Genomic DNA, 10,866 nt, shown 5'->3' on the forward strand with positions numbered 1-10,866 from the left:
ACAAGCAGGCAGAGAGGCAGGTAGAGAGAGAAGGAGGGGAAGCAGGCTCCCCGCCGAACAGAGAGCCCCATGTGGGGCCCAATCCCAGCATCGTGGGGATCATGACCCGAGCCAAAGGCAGAGGCCCCAACCCACGAGCCACCCAGGTGCCTCCCATTTTAACTTTTTATTTTGAGATCATGTATATATTTATATCCCATTATAAGAAATAATAGACTCCCATATACTCTTCATCTAGTTTTTCCAAATGGAAAATTTCCAAACATCTTGCAAAACTGTTATACAGTATCACCAATTGACATGGATACAGTCCATCAACCTTATTCATATTTCCACAGTTGTATATTCACTTGCTATGTGCAGGGCATGCATTTAGTTACACTCAACTTCGTCACGTTTGTAGATCAATGTGACTACCACCACAGTCAGATACAGGATCCCTTGTCCTACCCTTTTATAGTCACAGCTGCTTCCCTGCTCCCCAAATTCCTAATCTCTAATTTGCTATCCATCTTTATAATTTTGTCCAAGAGTGGTACTTAAATGGAATCAGATACTATGTAACATTTGCAGGTTGGCTTCTCGGAATATCTTTTTTGAGATCCATCCAAATTGTGGCATGTATCAATAGTTCATTCCTTTTTATTGCTGAGTAGTCATCCGTGGTGCAGATGGACCAGTTTGTTTAAGCACTTACTGTTGAAGGCTATGAGATTTGAGTTGTTTCCATTTTTGGCTATTAGAAATAACACTGAGCATTTTTTTGTTTTGCAGGCTTTTATGTGAACGTAAGTTTTTCTTTCTCTGAGATAAATGCCCGAGCGACCATTTGCTCCATCACCATTTGTTGAAAAGTCTATCCTACCAGTGAACTGTTGTCCCATCTTTGAAAAAAACCATTTAGGCATATTTGTGTGGGTCCGAGTTCCTTAGCTGTTCCACTGATCTTGGTATCTGTTCTTCCACCAATACTGTGGTGACCACTGTCCCTATTTAATAAGCTTTTTTTTAAATTAAAGATTTTATTTATTTGTTTGACAGAGAGAGAGGGAGAGAACAAGTAGCTAGAGTGACAGACAGAAGCAGGCTTCCTGCGGAGCAGGGAGCCTGATGTGGGACTTGATCCCAGGACTCTGGGATTATGACCTGAGCGGAAAATAGACCCTTAACCGACTGAGCCAGCCAGGTGTCGTCCTATTTAAATAAGCTTTAACTGATGGAGTGGTTTCTCCCACTTTCTTCTTCTGTTTTGAAATAGTTTTAACTATTCCAAGTCTTAGTGGTTTTCCATATACATTTTAGAATAAAGTGGTTTGTGTCTGCAAAACACTGGGCTGTTTTAATAGGGATTGTGTTAAACCTATGACCACCTTGGGAGGACCCGGCATCTTTACTATTTGGGTCTTCAGATCTATGAACATGGTATGTTTCTCCACTTCTTTAGACCTTTTTTGATTTATTTCCCGAGCATTTTGTAATTCTCAGGATACAGATCCTGTACATGTTTTGTTGGATTTATCACTAAGTACTTAATTTTCTTTGAAGCAATTATAAATGTAACTGTGTTTTAAATTTTGGTTTCTATATATTTGTTTTCAGCAAACAGAAATGTGATTGGATTTTTTGTGTTGATTTTGTATTCTGCAACTTGGCTGAAATAACTTTTTCAGAGTTTGGTTATTTGTTTTGTGTTTTGTTTTCTTGTTGATCCTTAGGATTTTCTATGTACAGAATCACATCATCTGCAAATACGGACAGTTTTATTTCTTTCTCTTCAATATGTGTGCCTTTTCTTTTTCATAAAGCTATGTTAAATACAAATGGTTAGTGTGATATGCTTTCCTTATTCCTAGTTGTAGGGGGAAAGCATTCGTTCTTTTACCATTAAGTATGGTGTTAGCTGTAAGTTTTTGTAGGTGCTTTTTATCAAATAAAGAAGTTTCACTCTAGTATTAGTTTGCTGGGAAGTTATATCATTTATGGGTGTTGGATTTTGTCAAATGTTTCTCCATCAGTTGGTATAGTCATACTTTTTTGTTTGTTTTGTTTTTGCTTCGTCTGTTGATAATATTGGGTTATACTGATTTTCAAATGCTGAATCAATCTTGCATACATGTAATAAAATTGCATTTGGTCATGGTGTATAATTTTTTAAAACACTGCCAGATTTGATTTTCTAATATTTTGTTGAAGATTTTTGTATCTAATGGCCTAGAATTCTCTAGTAAAGTCATCTGTGGCTAGAGAATTCATTTTCAGCTTTTAAATTAACAATTCAATTTCTTTAATGGTTATAGGATTATTCAGGTTTTCTATTTCATCTTGATTGAGTTTTAATAGTTTCTGGGTTTGAGGAATTGATCCATCTGCTCCAGTGTGTCAGTATTTATGGACTAAAGTTATTTGTATTTTTCCCTTATTATCTTTCTAATGGAAGTGGATCTACACTGGTATCTGTTTCATTCTTGGTATTGGTGATCTGTGTCTTACTTTTATCAATCTTGCCTGAAGCTTGTCAATTGTAGAGATTTTTTTTGAAGAAATAGTTTTTTTGTTTTGTTTTTTCTTTCTATTTTTCTGTTTTCAGTTTTATTAATTTCATCCTTCAACTTGCTATGGATTTATCTTTCATTTTTCTAGTTTTTTGAGGTGGGAGCAGATTTCAAACTGTTCCTCTTTTTTGATGTAAGGATTTAGGGGTGTAACTTCTCCCTCAGTTCTTTAGCTGCATCCACATATTTTGAGCTTTTGCATTTTCATTGAGTGTGTTTGTGTGAGTGTGTTTCATTGTGTGTTTTTATATTTCCTGTGAGAATTCCTCTTTACCCATGGGTTATTCAGAAATGTGTTAATTTCCAAGTTATTGGAAGTTTTCTGGTCATTTTTCTGTTAGTGATTTTTTTAGGTTGAAGTTAGAAAAAAAATCTGCATTATTTAAGTTAAAATATGTATTAATCCTTTTACATTTTTTGAAGTTAGTTTTATGGCCTATGACATAGTCTCTGTTGGTACATGTTCTATGGGCTCTTAAAAAAACGTTTATTCTGCTCTTGTTGGATAGAATGTTCTGTATACAATTAGATCCTGTTGGATGATTGCGTTGGTCAGTTTTTTATCTTTACTGATTTTCTATCTAGCAATCAGTTTCTGAAACTGAAGTGTTGTAACCCCCAAGTGTAATTGTAGATTTATCTTCTTCTTCTTTCAGTTTATCAATTTTTGCTTTATGTATTTTGAGTGTTTCTTTTTGGTGCAGATGTATTTAGAATCATCATGCCTTCCTGGTGGATTGATTCTTTTATCATTACGTGATGTACCTTTTTGTCTCTAGGAATTTTCTTTTCTCTGAAGTCTCTCTTATTGGCATTAATTTACCACCCTGCATTTCTAAGTTACTGTTTGCATACGGTATGTTTTTTCATCCTTTACAGCAATGTCATCATATTTGAGCTTGTTGATGAGATATTGTTGGATCATATTTTTGTATCCAGTCTGCAGACATCCATCTTTTAATTATATTTAGACCATTTACATTTAAGGCAATTATTGATATGTTTAAGGCTAAAATCTATTTTATTTTTTGTTTTCTGTTTTTCCCCCTTTTTAAATGATTTGTTTCTCTTACCTTCTTATGGGTTACTTGAATGGTTTTTAGGATTCCTTCTTAATTTATTTAGAGTGTTTTTGAATATATCACTTTGTATAGTTTTTTTTAGTGTTCATTCTAAGTATTACAATAAGCATACAGAACATATCACAGTCTACTTGTATTAACATTTTACCACTTTAAGTGAAGTGTGAAAACTAACTTCCATATATATCCCTTTTCTTTCACCCCTTTTAAATATCTTTTTCTTGATCACAATATGGTATATAATTTTTTTAATCATCAAAAAGATTTATAAAACTTATGATAAGGAGTGCATTATATGCACTCATATTTCTGCTTCTTTGTTCTTTCTTAGTTTCTGATGGTCCAGGATTCCTTCTTTGATCATTTTTTCTCTGTTTGAAAAACTCCCTTTAGCCAATTTATCAGGGTAGGTCTGCTAGGAGTGAAGTCCATTAGTTTTCTTCTGTCTGAGAATGTCTTTATTTCCCCTTCATTCCTCACTGAATGTAGTATTCATGGTTGACAGTTCTTTTCTTTCAGCACTTGAAAAATTTGGGAAGTGTTCCACCATTACTTCTTAAAACACTCTTTCAGCTTCCCTCTCTTTCTCATATCTTTCTGGGAGTCTGATGATGGATCTTTTTTATTGTTGTACAGGTTCCAGAGGCTCTCTTCATTTCTTCAGTCTATTTTCTCTCTGTTGTTCAGGGTAAATCCAACTGATCTTTCCTCAGACTTACTAATTTCTATTCTCTGCTTAGTGAGATTTTTCCACTCTGCTTAGTGAGATCAGCAAGATTTTTATTTCAGTTACTATATTTTTTAGTTTGGAAACTTACATTTGATTCTTCTTAAAATTTAATCATTAATGATAATTTCACATCAAATCATATTAAAATATAATTTATATACCATAAAATTCAGCCATATGAAGTGTATAATTCAGTAGTTTTCAGTTTGTTTATAGAGTTGTTGCACAAACATCGCTATAATCTAATTTTATTTTATTTCTTAAAGATTTATTTATTTACTTATTTGACAGACAAGATCACAAGTAGGCAGAGAGGCAGGCAGAGAGAGAGAAGGAAGCAGGCTCCCTGCTGAGCAGAGAGCCCGATGCGGAGCTCAATCCCAGGACCCTGGGATCATGACCTGAGCTGAAGGCAGTGGCTTTAACCCACTGAGCCACCCGGGCGCCCCTATAATCTAATTTTAGAGCATTTTCATCAGTCCCAAAGAAACCTGTACCCACTAACAGTCATTCTTTATTCTACACCACCTTCATCTCCAGCCAACAACTGATTCACTTTCTGTCTATAGATTTGTCTACTCTGGACATTTCATGTAAATAGTATCGTGTGTGTGTGTGTGTGTGTGTGTGTGTGTTGTGACTGCCTTATTTTGCCTAGCATAATGTTTTCTTAGATTCATCCATGTTTTAGCTGTGCTATTGCTTTATTCCTGTTTCTTCACTGAGATTTTCTAGTTTTTCAGTTTCAAGAGGATTCATAATGCTTATTGAAACATTTTTATTATAATTATCTTGTGAGATAATTTCAACATCCAATTCATATTAATACTGGCATCTATTGGTGGTATTTTCTTCTTCATGTGATTTTCTTGGTTCTTGGGATTATGAGCAATTTTTTAATTTTCTCCTGGACATTTTGGAATATTATGAGACTCTGGAACCTTTTTTTTTTTTTTTTAAGATTTATTTGACAGAGATCACAAGTAGGCAGAGAGGCAGGCAGAGAGAAAGGGGAAAGTAGGCTCCTTTCTGAGCAGAGAGCCTGATGCGGGACTTAATCCCAGGACCCTGGGATCATGACCTGAGCCAAAGGCAGAGGCTTTAGCACACTGAGCCATCCAGGCGCCCTGGAACCTCTTTTTAATATTCATTTATTTTAGCCCTTATTCCCCTTGTTGAGGTGTAGCATAGGATCCAGATGTGTATAAAAGTTTACTTTTCTGGGGGAAACTACAGACAGCAAAAAGTGAAGTGTTTACAGTGTCTCTTTGCAGGTGGCTGGGGTAGAAGGAGAGCTCCCTCTTGGCTCTGCTTACACCTTCTTGGTGAACGTTGGGCACCAATCTGTACTATGTCTTGCCTTCAAGTAGGAGGTATAAACTCAGCTCTTGGCTGGACCCTGCTGAGACCCAGAAGGGAAGAAAGAGGGTGTTTACTCACACCACTTGCTATGGGACGAGAGTAGAAACTCACCTCTATGCTGCCCATCTGACCCCAGTAGACGGGAAGAAGGAAGGAAGATGGAGTGCCACATTATCCTGCATCCCTGATGGGAGGTAGGGTGGAGGCTTACCTCCCCACTGGGCTTGTTGAGACCAGGGTAGGAGGAAAGTAGTGTGTCAGCTACCCTGCCTTGCGCCACTTCTTTCCACCTTGTTGATATTGGATGTGAGTACAGTTTCAGCTCCCCGCACTGGGAGGGTACCAAGGGCTCTTAAAATCCATCTTCTTTCCACTGTTCAGAGTGTCTATGCTTGTTGTGTTATGTTCAGTTTTTAAAAAAAATAATTGCAAGAGGGAAGGCTATCTTATAATGGGGCTACCCAATCTTGATTGGAACTAGAAATCCTAGAACATTATTTTAAAAAATAATCAGTTATATCTTATAGTACTCTACTATTCTGAGGATTCTTAGTTGTGTATTAAATAAAATTCTTATTCCTTCACTTGATTCACTCATTTCCTTCCACAAATGGTGTATTCTTTTCATCCTCAACTTACACAGCTTCTCTACATGAAAACTCTGCTCTAGGCCTATTCACTTCCCTCAAACTAACTCTGTTTCTCTCTCTTTTTTTCTATACCTTCCACCTATCTCTACCCAAATCTTTCTGTACCACAAGTCTAACCCAAATACTCTGTCCTAAATCCTCTTTTTCCATCTGGTGAGAAGTGGCTGCTGCTTCTCACAAGTGAGAGCATTTACTGTATGTAAGGGAATTGTCACAGTCTGTATTACATTCCCGTATTTGTGTACCTGATTGATCTCCCCCACTGGATCAAGTTATTCCACAATCATTTTTTTATCTTACACTATGTGCTAAGTATTGCTTTAGGTTTGGAGATAAAAACAGGAGAAAGCCACAATAGCTATTCTTAAGGGGCTCATATGACAGGAGTACAGACTTATAAGTCAATTACTGCAATTAATGTCCTAAGTATACACGTGAATGTTTGTATAAGTTTAGGTGGGACAATGTCTTCTATACCTTAGATGTGGTCACAACATCTCTGTGCCTCGTGCAGAGAAAGTGCTTGAGGGATGTGCTAAACTGATGAAATTGAAAATGGACAATTGGTCTCTTGATCTCAGTTATTAAAAGTAGCTGTCAGTTATCAGAAAATTCCCAAAGCAATGATGGATCAGAGTTATTCACCCAAGGGGCAAATAACTGTACCAACTCCTTGGGATGGGTCCTTTGGAAAAGGTAGAGATTGTATAAGAAATGCAGGGATTTGGAAGAATCCCATGGTGAGTAGCTATGAAGTGTTTTACATAAAAATAATAATTGCTACTTTTTGTGCTTACTAAATGGCAGCACTTTAAAAAACACACTTAGCATTCATTCATTTTACCTTATCACAACCTTGTGTGGAAGAAACTACTCGTATTTTACATGTGCAGAAACTGAGGCTAGGAGTTGATAAGCAATTGGCCAAACTAGTATGTATTGGCCAGTTGCTTTTCTCAGTAGGTACTCCTGTCAGAGTGTCTGAATGCCTGAATCAGAGATCTGGGGTCTGGGTTGTTTGCTTTCTAAAACCCTCTTTTGGACAAGTTGTATAGCTTATGTTTAGCAAAATAACTTTACAGAAAAATGAGAAGATAAAGGCAATCTAGAGAAAAGATGACCTGTAAATTCTGTGCATATGTAGTTATTTATAGCTTTTCCTCACAGCTTCCTTGTGAATAAGGTATTATTTCCCTATTTTAGGTAAAGGTAGGGCACAAAATTCTGACTGAATCATAAGACATTGACAATAGGGACAAAATTATTAGACAAAGCAATACATGGAAGTACCAGCTGTGTATATAACACTGTGGACTCAGATGATAGTTGATTACTTTTGGCAGGCTGGGTAACTACATTAAATAGTTGAGCCTAAAATATTTTACACTGAAGGCACATTTCCACAACATCCATCAATTGCCCCCTTTCCCCCAAGTTCATCAGATTTACAGCAGTTTTGCATGTGGGGCTTTGAGTAAATTATAGGACCATGTATATGTATTTGGATGAGCTGCAATTGTCCATTATATTGGACAAGTCACAGAATTCTCAAAGGCTCAAATTCATCTACAAAATGGAGACAATGGTAGTTCTCTTTGAGGACTAAATGAACTAAGGCACATAGGGTGAGTAGCACAGGGTCTGGCCATAGTAAACACTCAATGTTAGCCATTATTAGTAGTTCAGAAACTTAAATTTTTAGTTGACCAAGTCATTTATACGGACTCAGTATTCCAATTCTTTTTGCCAGAGGTAGTATTGGAGTGCTGCCCATGTCACATAGCAAGCACACTGAGACTCTTTTTCTCTAAGAGAAAGAAGAGCACCTTTATAATAATTGTAATAATTGTATGTCTGCCCAAATAGTCCCTTGTTTCCTGCTTTCCCACACTTATTCCAAAATAGCATATCTATGCTCTGATTGCCGTCAATTTAAATCACTTGAGGAAATTAAAACACAGAGTGCCTGCTGTGTGTCAGACAGCATGCCAATCACTGTGTGTATTCCGTCCATCCTCCCAACACACTTCCAAGTTAGTATTATGCTGATTTTATAGATGAGGAAACCAAGGCTTACAATGTTTCAGTAATTAGCTCAAGGTCAAAGCTGGTGAGTTATAGAGAGAGCTAAGAGTATTGTCGTAGACTGCTCCTCCATTAAGATAGCTAATAAATATTAAAAGTCTTGGCACTGCCTCCAATTTGGTATGGCATAGACAGAATTATTAATTCCTTCTAGTCATTCTTTGTCCAAGTGTGATTTTTTAATTGATTGGAGAAAATTTCTATCTCTGATCTTGTAGACAATTAGGATAATTTTCTTCACACAGTCAAAGCTTTTAAGTCTCCCTTTCTAATTCCTATACTTTAGGGAGTCTCACAGCCTTTTAATTTTTTCTCATCAGTTTCCTAGGGCATTAGCAGTTTGCACAAAGTCCAGTTTCCTCCCCACACTTAGCCTGAGGCAGTCAGAGAGGTCTTGTGAGAGGAGGGTGAGGTGGGGGAAATTCTCTGAGGCGAGAAGCTCTGACAAAACCCAGCAGTCCCCCAAGGCATGTGGGGACTGGAGGAAGCTGCTCACAGGCAGGACTCCTCGAATTACCCGACCCCGGTGTCGGTCCAGCTCCGCCCACAGCTCCCTGATGACTGTAGGCAACTCGTCCAGGTTCTTGGAGCCTCATTTTCTTCTCCTTTAAATGAAGATCCTAATTCCGACATCACAGCTCTGAGGATTCAGTAAGTGAATTATGTGCACAATGGCACAGTTCCGGATAATTTATAGCTGTTGTTGTTTGACTTGATAAGCCTTTTATTTAAATTTTAAAAGGAGGGGAAACATTCCATTGGAGAGTCGACAGAAGGTATGAGTCTCCTACACAACCAGCTCTTCTTCCTTCCTCTTCTTCACCCCTTTTCCCAATCATCAAGAAGTCAGGGCTGTGTTGACCCCTCCAACATCACAGAGGCCCTCCTTTATGATGAGGTAAGAATAAGCTGTGATTTTCTGAGCCCCAGTCCTTTCAGTACCACGCCCAGAGTTTAGCAGCTACTCAAGGACCACCACGAGTTTCCAACCAGGGCTCTGAGTCCGGGACGGCCAGGTCTCTTGAACACGCAAGAGAAGCCAGAAATGCTGATTCTCCTGTCTCCTGAATTGTGGATGTTGGTAACGAATTTTTTTTAAAAAGTTGAATCCTGTTCAAGTTAACTGTGGGCCTTTGTTGGCCAGTGGTCCAGTGCCTACGATCTCTGTTACAGGAGACCTATTTCTAGCAGCCTGGCGGGTTGATCAGTCTGGGGCTATCCTCTGCTGAAGTCCGAAAACGACATGCCAGCCACTCTTCTGTGCACTTTACCTCTATTAATTCATTTTCAGCCTCACAGCCATGTGGTGAGGCAGGTGCTATTACTATCTTATTTTACAGACGAAGAAACGAGGCGCAAACAGTCAAGTAGTCCAAGGTTACATAGCAGCAGAGCTGGGACTGGGGTTCAAAATGTAGGCCACCTGTATCTTCATGGACATACAGTATTTTCTGATATTTGGGCTTCCACAAGAAGAATTCAGAAGCTGCATTACTGATCATTTTTAAATGAAGAGGAAGATTTGGCAGATTTGGATTAGTATACCCCTCCCCCCAATTCTCAGAAGGATCTGTGCTTAACATTTGGAAAGGAAGGGAGGAGGCTGGTCTGGCCTGTGACTTCTTGGGCTAGGTTCTTCTGGAACAAAGGGAGCTGAAAGCCCCCATTGTATAAACTCCCAGCCCATCCCTCCCCTTGGGCAAGAAGTCCTCAGCAAGTCTTGAACCCAAGTAACTCCAGAAGCCTATTGAGGAAACTTCTGCATTAACAATGCATGGATTTGTAACTGCACTTTTATAAAAAGAACAACTTTAACAGAGGCTTCTGCAGTGCCCCCCCCCTCCTTTTTTTTAAGTGTAGTGTTTCTGGTTACTTGCGAAGCACTGAAGACGAATTAATTTGTCTATAGGTACAAAGAATCATCAGATGTGTTGCTGCTAGCACTTTTTTTTTTTTTTCCATTGAGTATAAGGGTGAAAAGAATGTTATTTTTTGGGGAGCATTATCAAGAAAGAGAATTTCTTCTCAGTTGTTGAAACACAGCCGAAAGGGGGAAAATCTTTCACCTTGCTCTGACTTTAACTATTCCATATGATGAAAAAAAATTCCCCTGCCTTTTCTAAAAAAGAAAGTGAAAACTTGTCATTTTAGTCTTGCACTAGAAAACTTATAAATATGTTTAGTAGAGGAAAACAGAGTTGGGTAGACATTTTTGGTCAGACAGGGAGAGGACTCAGGTCTTAATCACTCCCATGTGGGAAAAGGAAATGATTTATCCAGAATCCACCATATGCCAGACACAGCCCATATATTATCTTATTTGTTCTCACTTCAAATTCATGAGGTAAGTATTATTTTCCTTGATGTGTTGAAAAAAAAGCAGCCATTCTTCATTCCCTTCCACT

Source organism: Enhydra lutris, unplaced genomic scaffold, assembly GCF_002288905.1.
Source record: "Enhydra lutris kenyoni isolate GAN:26980312 unplaced genomic scaffold, ASM228890v2 scaffoldscaffold2, whole genome shotgun sequence".
Classification (NCBI taxonomy): domain Eukaryota; kingdom Metazoa; phylum Chordata; class Mammalia; order Carnivora; family Mustelidae; genus Enhydra; species Enhydra lutris.